General features: G+C 43.4%; 1 long non-coding RNA gene across 1 annotated transcript; it reads right to left on the reverse strand.

Moving 5' to 3' along the window:
• Positions 1-4,671: 4,671 nt before the first annotated feature.
• LOC144687570 (uncharacterized) lies at positions 4,672-12,540 on the reverse strand. Its single transcript, XR_013578170.1, has 2 exons — positions 10,249-12,540; positions 4,672-10,209 (listed from the first exon to the last, which is right to left on the reverse strand). It is a non-coding gene; the product is annotated as an uncharacterized LOC144687570 (long non-coding RNA).
• Positions 12,541-13,993: the final 1,453 nt, after the last annotated feature.

Genomic DNA, 13,993 nt, shown 5'->3' on the forward strand with positions numbered 1-13,993 from the left:
TTCTCCTTAACGTTCCTAACCCTGCCTCTACGTCTTGGTGCTCCTTGGACATCCACAGCAGAGGCGGAGGCAGCCCGCTGACTATGACGCCCTGTCTGTCATGACTTTGGCGGGCGTCCTCTGGAGGGTTGAGACTTGGTGGGCCCTGGACTGCATTCGGGGTCCTGGCCTGTAAAGCTGGAGCTGCGGAGGTCACAGGAAGTGGGGATTCAGATGGGCCGGTCACTCCCAGAGTCATCTGGATGGATGGCCCTGGAGTGTACACCTGCTGATCCTCTTCCCTATGGGTGCCCGCAAGCCCCTGGCTGACACCTTGGGGGGAAGGGGTAGCTAGAGTGAGACCAAGCTGCCCCACACCCATCTCATGTGTACACTGTTGTAGGCCAACTATGGAGTTAAGCCCACGCAGCAATACAGGAGCAATGTCCTGGACCAAGGTCTCCATGGCGGCCGCCATCCTGCCAGTGTTGACCTTGGTGCATTGCAATGCCTGCGCTATCACCTCAGCCGGAAGACAGACGGACTCCTCCATCATGCCTTGCAATCTGAGGAGTGCGGCAGACATCCCTTTCTGCTGTTCTCTAGCTTGCCTTTGCAGCTCCAGCAACTGTGACATGACCGAGTCCAGAGGCTCATTATCTGACTTGGACTCAGCAAATATCTGGCCTCCAGCAGTCCTCCAAATGCCAGCCACCTGGGAAGTCCCTGCTGCCGCCTGCTGTGGATCAGACGGTGTGAAGTATTCACCAGGTTGTGATCCCGTGTCTATTCTAAAGCTAGGTCCCATCGAGGAGTCTCTCTCTGCACTGGTGGAGGGTGTGGGTGAATGCTGTGATGGAACTTCGAGGAGGGTGCCTTCAGATTCCACTTTGGAGGTTTCTTCAGAGCTTGATTGGAGGCCCTGGGTCATGGACTCTGTTGGCTGTTTGGCAGATGTGCCTGCGAAATCAACGGGAGATAATTGGTGCATGGTAGTGGCCTGTGAAAGAGTACACATCACTCATAGCCTGGTTGTCTGATGGATGTTGCACTGCTGGATCCTCACTTGGTAGAGCAGCGCCGACCTCGCTGTCAGCACAGCAGTCCAGATTCTCGCCAGCCAGCTGGATGGCTCTGTTTTCAAAGTCCGAGAGGACCTTGACTTCGGGCATTCCGCCACCAGTCTGTGACCTCTCCCTCTTGTTGTGTGCCAGCTTGTCGTGCATGGATAGAGATGGAGAAAGTTTAAGCAGGACGCCTGCCGGGCCAGATGATAAATGTGCCTGGCCTGTGTGCGTGGTGAGTGGTCCCATGGTTGGGCCGATGACAATGAAGGCGTGTGTGTGAGAGTGAATCATGGTGACCCTTGAACTGGCAGTGAGTGAGGGCCCTGTGGATGTGTGATGAATTTGAGAGTGTGTGAGTTCACAGTGATGAAAAGAGTGACCTACCCTGGCAGAATGGAAGAGATCATTCATCTTCTTGTGGCACTGGGTGGCTGCCCTCTTCTGAAGGGCTTTGATGCTGATCACCACTGCCACTGCCTCCCAAGCCTGATTAATCATGTTGCTACCCATCATTAAATCGGGGGGCTGCGGTCTTTTTTCCTTTGTTGGCCATGTCTCCCAGGCAGCGGTGATGAGCTGATAGCGATGAGCGCTGTGCTGGCAGCTGCCTTTTAAACATGGCGGCCAGTGTGATGCAACGGCGGGGTGATGGGGGGAGGGCGAATGAGAGCCAGCCGGCCATGGAAATGGCATGTTTCCCAGGAATGCATAAATAATGAGGTGGGTTTGGGACAATACAGCGTGAAAACCCACCATCGTGGCTGGCGGGTAAAATGTCGTTTTACCCGCCCACTACCACACTTAGTGCAAATCTGGGAAAATTCCACCCCAAGATTGAGAGGGAGATTTTGACAATGGTTGAGCCCAACATCTGACCTTAGTGAACTGAAGGTCATTGATGAAGCAGTTAAAGATGATCAGCATAGGACATTGCCTTGAAAACACCAGCTTGTGATATCCTGAGGCTGAGATGATTAGTCTCCAACAACCACAATGATCTTCCTTTGTGCTAAGTATAACAGCAGCCAGTGAAGAATTTCCCCCAACCCCCATTGGCTTTAATTGTACTAGGACTCCTTGAAGCCAGAGTCTATCAATTTCTATGTTGACATCAATGGCCATCACTCTTACCTTATCTCCAGAATTCAGCTTATTTGTACATTTGGCCCATGATTGTAGTGAGGTCTGTATTCAAGTGGTCCTGTTGGAATCCAAACTGTACCCACACCACACAAGGACTCTGAGCTGGAGTGCCTCAAGGCAGACACATTTCCTGAATAGCTGGGATCATCTATGTCCTCAAACTCCCACGTATCACAGTCTTGATGCGTTGTCTGCAATACCATTTCTAGTATTTATTGGTTAGCAATTTTATAATGGAATTACTTGATATCTAGGTTATGTTTAGTATATGGCTTTATCTTGATTTCTGTTGAACTTGTAAATAATTAGTCTTGCTTTTGTTCGTTAACTTCTTTATTTTAACATCCACTCCCCCCTCATTATTATTGTACCAGAGTTTTACTTAAGACTAATTGAATCCCTTTAGGATCTCTTTAACGCTGGTATCCATTTGTTAATTTTGATTTTGTCCCAAGATAATGGGCTGAATATTCCCTGCCCAATTGGTGACAGGCTGGGACTGGCAAAATGGCAGAGGGAGGCATCGGGAAGGAAACCCAACATCTTCCCCCTACCATGCCATATGTCCAATGGCAAGAAACTGTTAAACATTTAGGCCCCGTAAGTGACCAATTAAGGCATTTTGCCCTTGTTTGGAGGGCCTGCTGCCTCATGGGTAGAGTGTCAGGTAAACCTTGGAGGCCTCCTAGTGGGTTCCCGGGGAGGCCCTCCTTGATGTGCACTCCATGGCCCATGGAGGCCCACCCGGCAGGAATGACCACCCTTGCGGCAACAGTGTTGCTGGTGCTCAACAAGCCCCCACCCCCAGCTACCCTAATCATCACCATCTGGCTGTAAGGCCCCAACATCCGCATTGAAACCGACCAGGGTATCACGCCATTGGGATGCCCTCATCCAGTAGTTGCAGCCTCAGCAATGGTCACTGCCAGCAATGGCCCTGATGAGCTGCAGCTCTGATTGGGCCAGCTGCTCTTCGGGTGAGCTGTTGTCTCTATTGGGATGCAGCCCCAGCAGATACTTCTTATGCAACCCCAGGTCTCACCCTTAGCACAGCAGGGTCATGCCCGCTTTCAGCCCTGGCAGTAGGACCTGCAGGTCAGCAACTAACTTCAACCCATTTACTCTTATTTATGTTTACTCTGGTCTTTTAAACTATTTAGTACCCTCTTCCCCCTCAACACTAAGTTTTCACTTACACCAATATCAACCATATCTAGCAAGTCACTTTGTTCAGCAGATTCTCCCAATTCCATGCACACAGCTTAGTTAACAAAACAGAGTAATGAGAGAATGTAAGGTGAAGTTATCAGTTAACAATTGAATCCAAGATTTGAGAAGAGATGATTGAAGATAGATTGGTAGTTCAAGAGGATGGACATTTTTTCTTTTATAAATTTAGGATGTGGGAACAATGCCAGGGAATGGAGACAGGTTGATGATATTGATGAGCATGGGTTGAAAATGGGTGTTGAATTCAACCTCTTTCTTTACACATTTTTCCTCAGGTTTTCAGCTTGCCCAGTGCATAAGCAGATCAAATCTCTCATGAGTTAAATGTTGTATTATTCATTAGTCTATGTGGATTAGTGTATTCAATCTTAAATCAACCCTGAATCACAGTACATAATTTCCTGGAGAAAATATTTGAATATCACGATGCTCTCCTGTAACTTCAGGTGAAAAATACCATAAACCAATGAGGTGGACCAATATGTACAGGCTAAAGTTATTTGGTCAGATTTATTTGTATGTAAAATGATTAGGGACCAAGTCAGATTGTTTAAACCAATTTCTATCATAAACTCTCAGTATTTTTCTTAGGTCAGTGGCAAAAAATGGTTCTCCCCTCAATTTTACTTAAAAAAATCTTAATTATCCCCAGTCCCCCACATTGAAAATTGGGCAGGGAGATGAGAGAAAGTGCCACTAATGTGACAATCAAGCATTTACTTGATTTACATGCAGTATGCAATGTGCATAGTAACATAACTAACACAATGCATATGCATCTCAGAATCCAATTTTCAATGCTAATTTAAAATAATTTCCAGAGATTGAAAATTCAAGGTAAATTCAGTGAGAGTATGCTTGGCAATAAGCTAATATAGTCAATGTCGTAAACAAGTTGAATTTTCTGATAACCAACTATGCAAAATGATGAGTGCAAAAGATTACATATTAGTAAAACAGAAGCTCACATAAAGGATTATATTGGGATTGGCAATACTGAGCTAATCCAACACTAGAGAAAATGTTTGTAAAATTACATTATTACCTAGAAGATTTTCTGTCCTTTTTTTAATTCCACAAAACCATCTTTAACTTTTAAACTAGAAATCAGTCCCATACTTGTTTGATTCTCTTCCTGCACACACCTTGCTTTGTGATGTTTTGAAGTAAAGTAGGAACTGAGGTGAAGTAAAGTAGGAACTGAGGACTGAATTAAAATGACAAAAACAATGCTGCTTTGCAAAGAGCTTGTGTGCTTCAATTTTATCAACTTTGCAGATGAACCTCTTTTATAAAACCGCTTCCTTTGAATTCACAGGTGCTTTTTTGGGGGATACAATTATCTTCCCCTAATTTTCTGAGCGTTTATTAAAAATAGAACCTGAAAACAGCTTAAAAAACTTTAAAATGGAAAAAACACAATTCTTAGAAATAATATACAGAAATAAAAAAATAGGGTGAGATAGTATTGGTCTGTTTAAAAGGAGAAAAAGTCAAAACCCTTGCACTTTTTCTCAACAAGTTCATGAAAATGCAATCTCTCTTGGTAAAATACATGAGAAATTAATCTTGTAGAATTCCTACTGCTATGTACTAGCAATAAGTTGAAAGAACTGAAGACCCTGAGAAAATCTAAGAGAGACAAGGTGTCTCATCCTTTGAAGATTAAGTATCAATAATTAAGTGATCAATAGTCAGACAAGTGGATAACCACTCTAAACTTCGGCAGAAGTGGAGAGAGCTGCACCTTCTGGGTTATGTAATAATATTTTTGACCCTGACAAAGACTAGGAAGTACATTTTGATCTGTGGAAACACTTAACATTTCAACATAAGTTGCATTTATATAGCACCTTTATAATGTAGTAAAACATGCCAAGGCACTTCACAGGAGCACTATCAGATAAAAATTGACATTGAGCCACATAAGATGATATTAGGACTTGTAACCAGGGGCTTGGTCAAATAAGTAGGTATTAAATTTCTAAATGAACATCCCAAATATCAATGAAACTATCTCTGTGGATCTCTTAACAAAGGCCCTGCCCCTTTTCAACAACATCATTAACTTCCATTCTGACCCTTTTTAAAACACTATCTCCATTCCAATGCCAGCAATTGCAAAAGCATTTTTTTTTTAAAAAAGCACGGTTTTTGTTGCATGATGAAGTTGAAGGTGACCCCATGGGGTCAAGGCAGAAGGTAGTGGGATTCATGGACAAGGTGAGTGGAACATTGCATGAGGTTGAGGGGAAAATGGCTTTGGAAATTTTGAAGTTTGAGGATAAAGACATAGGGATGTTGGGACAATTGTGTGGGAACTTTCTTCTGCATCTAACTTGCGCTATACCTGATTTGCATCATATGATGAGCTCTGAAGAGGAATGCCTTCCCTCTTATACACAGAAAAACAGAATTCCTTTCCCTTCCCAGAGATGATTATTAGGCATACACACAATCCCATGAGAAGAAATAGCACCATATATTGGGGCAGTAAATTTAGAAATGCTTTGCATCTATCAGCAGCTTTTATTTTACAGTACTTGAAACTTAGTTTGCTCTTGGCTTGACAGGATGAGGAACTGAAAGCCACATCGGCCAAAATGTCGAGCAGTGATAGCTTGGCTGCTGCTGCCCTCTGGTGGGTGGAGTGCCAAGACATTGCACTGCAATCATTCATTCTATTTTCAGTCTTATGCAAGGGAAGTCGAAATGACACCCAGTGTAAAACTGAAAAATATACACTTCCTAAATAAGTATTGAGCTTTTTAAAAAAATTTAGGTCATAGGTGTACTCAGTAAAGCGATGGAAGGTGTCAGCGACAGTGCTATTAAGAGGCATTCACTCAGTAAATCCTGCTCACTGGTACTCAGTTTGGGTTCCACCAGAGCCATTCAGCTCCAAATCTCATCAAAGCCTCGATCCAAACATGGACAAAAGAGGTGAATTCAAGAGGTGAGGTGAGAATGACTGCCCTTGACATCAAAGCAGCATTTGTATTGGCATCAAGGACCTGAACAATTGAAGTCAATGGGAATTGGGCGGGAGGAGAAACACTCCATTGGTTGGAGTAATACCTAGCACAAAGGAAAATGGTCTTTGGAGGCCAATCATTTCAGCTCCAAGACATCGCTGCAAGTGTTCCTGGGGTAGTGTCCTAGGCACAACCATCTTCAGCCGCTTCATCAATAACCTTCCGTCCAGCATATAAACTAGGAGCAATGAGTAGGCCACTTGGCCACTCGAGCCTGCTCTGCCATTCAATAAGATCATGGCTGATCTAATTGTAACCTTAACTCCATATTTCACCCCCTTGCTTATCAAGAATCCATCTAACTCTGCCTTAAAAATATTCACTGACCCTGCTTCCACTGGCTTTTAAGGAAGAGGGTTCTAAAGACTCCCAACTCTCAGAGAAAAAAATTCTCCTCATCCCTGTCTTAAATGGGCAGCCCCTTGTTTTTAAACAGTGGTCCCTAGTTCTAGATTCTCACAAGAGGAAACATCCTCTCCACATCCACCCTGTCAAGACCCCTCAGGATCTTATATGTTTCAATTAAGTTGCCTCTTACTCTTCTAAACTCCAACGGATAGCCTAGTTTGTTCAACCTTTCCTCATAAGACAACCTGTCCATTCCAGGTTTAGTCTAGTAAACCTTCTCTGAACTGCTTCCAATGCATTTACATCTTTTCTTAAATAAGACCAATACTGTACGTAGTTCTCCAGATGTAGTCTCAACAGTGCCCTGTATAATCTCCCTACTTTGGTATTCAATTGCCCTCACAATTAACAATAACATTCTAATAGCTTTCCTAATTACTTGCTGTACCTGCATAGTAACTTTTTGTGATTCATGCACTAGGACACCCAGATCCCTCTGCATCTCAGCTCTGCAATCTCTGGCCATTTAGATAATAAGCTTCTTTTTTATTCTTCCTGCCAAAATGGACAATTTCACATTTTCCCACATTATACTCCATTTGCCAATCTTTGCCCACTCACTTAACCTATCTATATCCTTTTGTAGCCTCCTTGTGTCCCTTTCACAACTTACTTTCCTACCTATCTTTGTGTCATCAACAAATTTAGCAACCATATCTTCAGTCCCTTCATCTAAGCCATTTATATAAATTGTAAAAAGTTGAGGCCTCTGCACTGATCTCTGTGGCACACCACTCATTACATGTTGCCAGGCAGAAAATGACCTATTTATGCCTACTCTCCGTTTCCTGTTAGCTAGCCAATCTTCTATCTGTGCCAATATCTTACTCCCATACCATGAGCTTTTATTTTCTGCAATAACCTTTGATGTGACACCTTATCAAATGCCTTCTGGAAATCTAACTACAGTACATCCACTGGTTCCATTTATCCACAGACATGTGACTTCTTCAAAGAACTCCAATAAATTGGTTAAACATGATTTCCTTTCACAAAACAGTGATGACCCTGCCTGATTACCTTGAAGTTTTCTAAGTGCCCTGCTATAACTTCTTTAATAATAGCTTCTGACATTTTCCCTATGACAGATGTTAAGCTCACTGGTCTGTAGTTTCCGGTTTTCTGCATCCCTCCCTTTTTGAATAAAGGAGTTGCATTCACTATTTTCCAATTTAATGGAACCTTCCCCGAATCCAGGAAATTTTGGAAAATTAAAACCAATGCATCAACTAACTCACTAATCACTTCCTTTAAGACCCTTAGATGAAGTCCATCAGGATCCAGGGACTTGTCAGCTTGCAGCCCCAACAACTTGTTAGTACCACTTCTCTGGTGATTGTAATTTTCTTGAGTTGCTTCCTTCCTTACATTTCCTGATTTACAGCTATTTATGGGATGTTACTTGTATCCTCTATAATGAAGACCGATGCAAAATGCCTGTTCATCTGCCATCTCCTTATTTTCCATTAATTCCCCAGATTCACTTTCTCTCAGACCAATGCTCGCTTTGTTAACTTTTCTTTTTAAAATATCTATAGAAGCTCTTACTATCTGTCTTTATATTTCCAGATAGAGATAAATAAGCCAAGAAGTTGGGATGTTCACCGACAACTGCAGCCTTCAGTACCATTCGCAACTCCGCAGATACTAAAGCAGTCTGAACCCCATGCAGTAAGGCAGGAACAACATTCAGGCTTGGGTTGACAAATGGAAGTGCCAGGTAATGACTCATTCCAGCAAGAGAGTAACTCACCTCCTGACTCCCTAAAGCCTGTCCACCATCTACAAAGCACAAGTCAGGATGGAATACTCTCCACTTGCCTGGATGAATGCAGCTCCAACAACACTCAAGAAGTGCAACATCCCCCAGGACAAAGCAGCCCTCTTCATTCGCAACCCATCCACCACCTTAAACATTCACTCCCTCCACCACTGACACACAATAGCAGCAGTGTGTACCATCTACAAGATGCACTGCAGCAACTCACCAAGTCTCCTTCGACAACACCTTCCAAACCTGTGACCTCTACCACCACCACCTCCAAGTTCCTCTCCAAGTCACACACCAGCCTGACTTGAAATTATATCACTCCTTCACTGTGCTGGGTCAAAATCCTAGAACTCGCATACTAACAATACTGTGGGGTGTTGCTACAACACATGGACTACAGCGGTTCAAGAAGGCAGCTCACCACCATCTTCTCAAGGGATGCACAAGAAATGCTGGCCTAGCCAGTGACGCCAACATCCTGTGAATTAATGAAAAAAAGAGAACCTACCCACCTCCCTTTGGCATTCAACAGCATTACCATTGCTGAATCCCCCACAGCAACATCCAGGGGGGTTACCATTAATGAGAAACCTAACTGGGTCCACCATATAAACACCGTGACTACAAGAGCTGGTCAGAGTCTGGAAATTCTGTTGCGAGTAATGCACCTCCTGACTACACAAAGTCTGTCCAACATCTACAAAGCACAACTCAGGAATGCAATGGAATATTCTCCACTTGTCTGGATGAGTGCAACTCCAGCAACACAAGAAAGTTGATGCCATCTAAAGGCAAAGCAGCCCATTTGATTGGCACCCCATCTGCAACCTTAAATGCTCATTGCCTACACCATCGCCACACCCTGGCTTTAGTGTGTACCAGCTACAAGATGAACTTCAGCACGTCACCTAAGCCTCTTCAACAGCACCTCCCAAACCCACGACCTCTTCCACTTAGGGGTACAAGGGCAGCAGATGCATGGGAACATCATGACCTGCAAGTGGCCCTCAAGTCACACACCATCCTGACTTGGAACTATATGACTGTTCTTTCACTATCACTGAGTGAAAATTCTGGAACGTCCTCCCACACACAAACTGTGAGTGTGACTCCAGAAGTTCAAGGTGGCAGCTCATGACCATCTTCTCAAGGGCAGTTAGAGGTGGGCAAGCTGGCCTTGCCAGTGATGCACACATCCCTAGAATGAATTTTTTTTTAAATCAGCTATAGCACCTCACTGCAATGTTGGAAATGTGAAGCAGAGTGTAAAAAATGGCAATTCGCATAGAGTTCAAGTGACTAAGGGGCATAAAAATAGGAGTAGGCCCTCAAGCAATCCCTTCTGTAACTACAGGTTCATACTGGCTGATATTTCATTCCACGTTGTAAAAGATGATCGTATAAGAGTTCCGTCGTATTTGTCAGGATCGTCAATACTACTTGCATCAAAATTTATAGCTTATTCAATGAAAAATTTTAACCAGCCAATTTCACTCTTCAATCCAGCATATTATTGATCCAGTTAGCTTTCTCTCCCTCCTGATTTTAATCCTTAAATCTCAGGAGGATTAGGTACCTGGGTGACCAACTGTTCCATATTTTCAGAGATTGCCACTTACTTTGACTGTCCTGTATCCCTTAAGGGATGCCTCTTGTCCCTTATTTCTAGGGCAACCTGTGAGAGACTGAACCTGGAAGTCTGCTCTTGCCTTTGCTTCTTGTTGTGGGCACGAACACGGTGGCCGTCAGCCACAAGGGGCAGTTATGATTACTGTACCCAATTGCTCTTATGGTCAGCAGCACCACCCAGCCCAACCCCCCCAACCCTTACCCCACAGTCAAAGTATCCATTATTTTATTTTGTCTTCTCCCTGATTAGGTTGCAGTAGCGCCAACAGGGAACTTTCTTATTCAGACATTTCAGCCCTAGTGTAATACAGCACAGCTCTGAATCCTGTCCACACAAGGCTGCACAGCAACTACTGCAGCATACCTAATGCAACAAACAGAAAGCAAATAATGCTGAGGTCCATTTTGGGTATGCTGGCTTAATTAATTCACACCAGCAGCAAGACCGGCAGGGAGATAACAGTGGCGGCAGAGAAAGCCCGAGACCAGAAGAAAGAGCTGAGTGATACTGGTTTGAGGGGTGGGGTGGGGTGCAAGGGTTAAGAAGGAGCAGCAGCAGAGCAGGCCCAGGAGCAACAGCTGAGTAAGGCGGGGTGGGGGTAGTTTTGATGAAGAGTGAGGGAGTTCTTAGTGGACTTGTCATGTTCGGGAAAAAAAATAAAAGTTTGACATCACAGGAAAGCAAGTGTGTGATTATTTGTTCAGCATTCCTCGTTTTTCTCTAACTAGGTTGCTCATGCAAATTAGCATCTGAGATATTGAAAACTTCAATCGGGGTAATGAATTAATAATGAGTAGTAGTACAGAGCAGATATAGAGCCATTCATTAAAATTAATAGTTTAAGCAAGGTATCTAACTAGATTCTAAAAGAGGGAATAGAGATTTTTTTTTAAGATTATGATGAGTAGCTGAGACCTACTTGCAATTGTTGTACTATCTTGGAACCTCGGGACACTTCATGTGCCTTGGGGGACCACGTGTGTAGGGAATGTCTCCATCTACTTGAGCTTGAGCTCAGGGGTTTGAGTTCAGGGTTTCCAAGCTTGAGGGACAGCTGGAGTCACTGCAGAGTTATGGGGAGGGTGAGCGATTCCAGGATCATACATTCCAGGAGGTGGCCACTCCACGGGGAGTGAGCGTTCAGGCCATTAGAAGAGGCAGGAAGAGCCAAAGTCTTCAAGGTGTGTGCCACTCTCAAACAGGCACCCAGCATTGGAAACTGCCGGGAATATAGACCAGACCATGGCCCCAATGGGCGAGGGACTGCACAGGAGGGAAGAGCAAAGATTAGAAAAACAGCCATTATTGAAGATTCCATAGTTAGGGAGGCAGACATGCATTTCTGTAACCATCATCATGAATCCCACAGGATGTATTTCCTCCCTTGTGCTAGGGTAAAGGACATCATGGAAAGAATGCAGAATATTTTGAAGGGAGAAGGGATAATCCAGAAGTTGTGGTACACATCGGTACTATCAACATAGAGGACGTAGGTATTGAGGTCCTATAGTTAGATTTCCAGGAGCTAGGGAGGAAATTAAAAAATAGGACCTCCATAGTAGTAATCTCAATTATAAACAGTGCTGCACACTAGCGAAGTAGAAATAGGAAAATAGGATCAATATGTGGCTTAAGGCATGGTGCAGGATGGAGGGCTTTGGATTTTCAGCAGGTTCACAAGTATGGTTGGAAAGGGTTTAAACTAAATTGGCAGGGGGAGTGGGCATCAGCATGTAGAAGTAGGAAAGACGAATAAGTTCCATAAAGTGAGTGTGTTGAATAGTACTATTGAAGGACCTAGTACCATATTAGATAGGAGCAGACTAAGAAGGGGTACAAGGAATACAAAGAGAGGCTTAGAATGCACCTACGTGAACACACAGTGTGGTGAATACAGTTGGTAGCGTACAAACACAAAGAGCTGCATGGGAATATGATGTAGTGGCAACAATGGAAACATGGCTTAAAATGGTGAGGACTTGCTGCTTAAACATTCAAGAATACAATATGTTCAGAAAAGATAGGGAAGGACAAAAGGGAAATAAGTTGACAGTACTGACTATGGAAAACATTGTAGCACTGAAAAGAGGATGTCCTTGAGGGGGCAAGAACAGAATCTGTTTGGTTAGAATTGAGAAGATTGGGAATATTCTATGAGCCTCCAGACAGCGAGTGTGTGTCAGAGGAGCAAATCTACAGGGAAATCAGAGAGATGTGCAATAATTATAGATTGGTGATATTGAGGAACTTTAATTACCCAAATAATAAAAGCAAAATACTGCGGATGCTGGAAATCTGAAACTAAAACAAAAATTGCTGGAAAAACTCGGCAAGTCTAACAGCATCTGTGGAGTGGAAGACAGGGTTAATGTTTCGAGTCCGTATGACTCTTCAGTTCTGATGAAGAGTCATACGGACTCGAAACGTTAACTCTGTCTTCCTCTCCACAGATGCTATCAGACCTGCTGAGCTTTTCCAGCAATTTTTGTTTTTATTTAATTACCCAAATATTGATTGAGATAATGTAAGAGTAAAGGGTAAGGAAGGAGAGGAATTTCTGAAATGTGTTGAGGAGAACTTCATAGACCAGTATGTTCTCGATTCAAATAGGATTGAAGCATTGCTGGATCTGGTGTTGGGAATGAGTGGACCAAGAGTCTATGGGGGGGTGGGGAAGAGACACTGGGGTAAGAGTGATCATCATGCAAGGTTTAGATTAGTAATCGAGAAGTGCAAGGAACAACCTAAAGTAGAACTTCTAACTTCAAAGACGGTTAACTTCAAGGGGTGAGGGGACTCCAGCCAGGGTTAAATGGAATCAAAGGAAAAACAGTGGGTGATCTTTTATGTTTCAGGTACAGCCTAGGTACATTCCAACAAGAGTGAAAGGTAGGAGCATCAAAGCCAGAGCTCTTGGGATTACAAAGGAGATAGAAAATATGAGGAAACAAAAAAAGGTCATACGATGCATGTCAGGTGAATTCTTCAAGCAACAATCAGGCTAAATACAATGTGTTGAGAAGTAAAGAGGAACAAAGACAAGACTGGAAAATAGAAATTTAAGACCAGAATGGCGTTTAACATAAAAGGAACACAAAAATATTCCACTGGCATGTAAATAATAAGTGGGTAGTAAGATTTAGTGTGGGTCCTATTAAGGACAAAGAGGGTGAGATACGCTTAGAGGCGCAGTACAAGGCTGGAATACTTAATGAGCACTTTGTATCCATGTTTACCAAGGAAAAGGATGCTGAGAAAATATAGATAGAAGTGGAGATGGCAGTAAGCAATGGATGGGGTGGAAATTGATTAGCAGGTTGTATTGAAAAGACTGGCTATGCTCATAGTGGATAAGTCAGCTGGTCCAGATGGCTTGCATCCCAGGTTGCTAAAGGAAGGGGGGTGTAGTTTGCAAAAGGGATTGCCATAACCTTCCAATCTTCCTGAGATACAGGGGAGGTGTCAGAGAATTGCCGAGTGGATATTCCCTTAGGACATTCCTAGTAACTACAAGCCAGTTATTTTAATATCCGTGATGGTAAGGTTTTAAAAACAATAATCAGCCAAAAATATAAAGATCAATAGGCACTCGGAGAGGTTTGAGTTATTTAAGAAGAGCCAATTCGGATTTGTAAACAGGCAGATCATTCTTGACTAATCTAGTTGAGTTTTTTGATGAAGTAACAGCGAAGGTTGATGAAGGGAATGCAGTCGATGTTGTCTGTGTGAA

Source organism: Cetorhinus maximus, chromosome 12 (genome assembly GCF_964194155.1).
Source record: "Cetorhinus maximus chromosome 12, sCetMax3.hap1.1, whole genome shotgun sequence".
NCBI classification, from domain to species: Eukaryota; Metazoa; Chordata; class Chondrichthyes; order Lamniformes; family Cetorhinidae; genus Cetorhinus; species Cetorhinus maximus.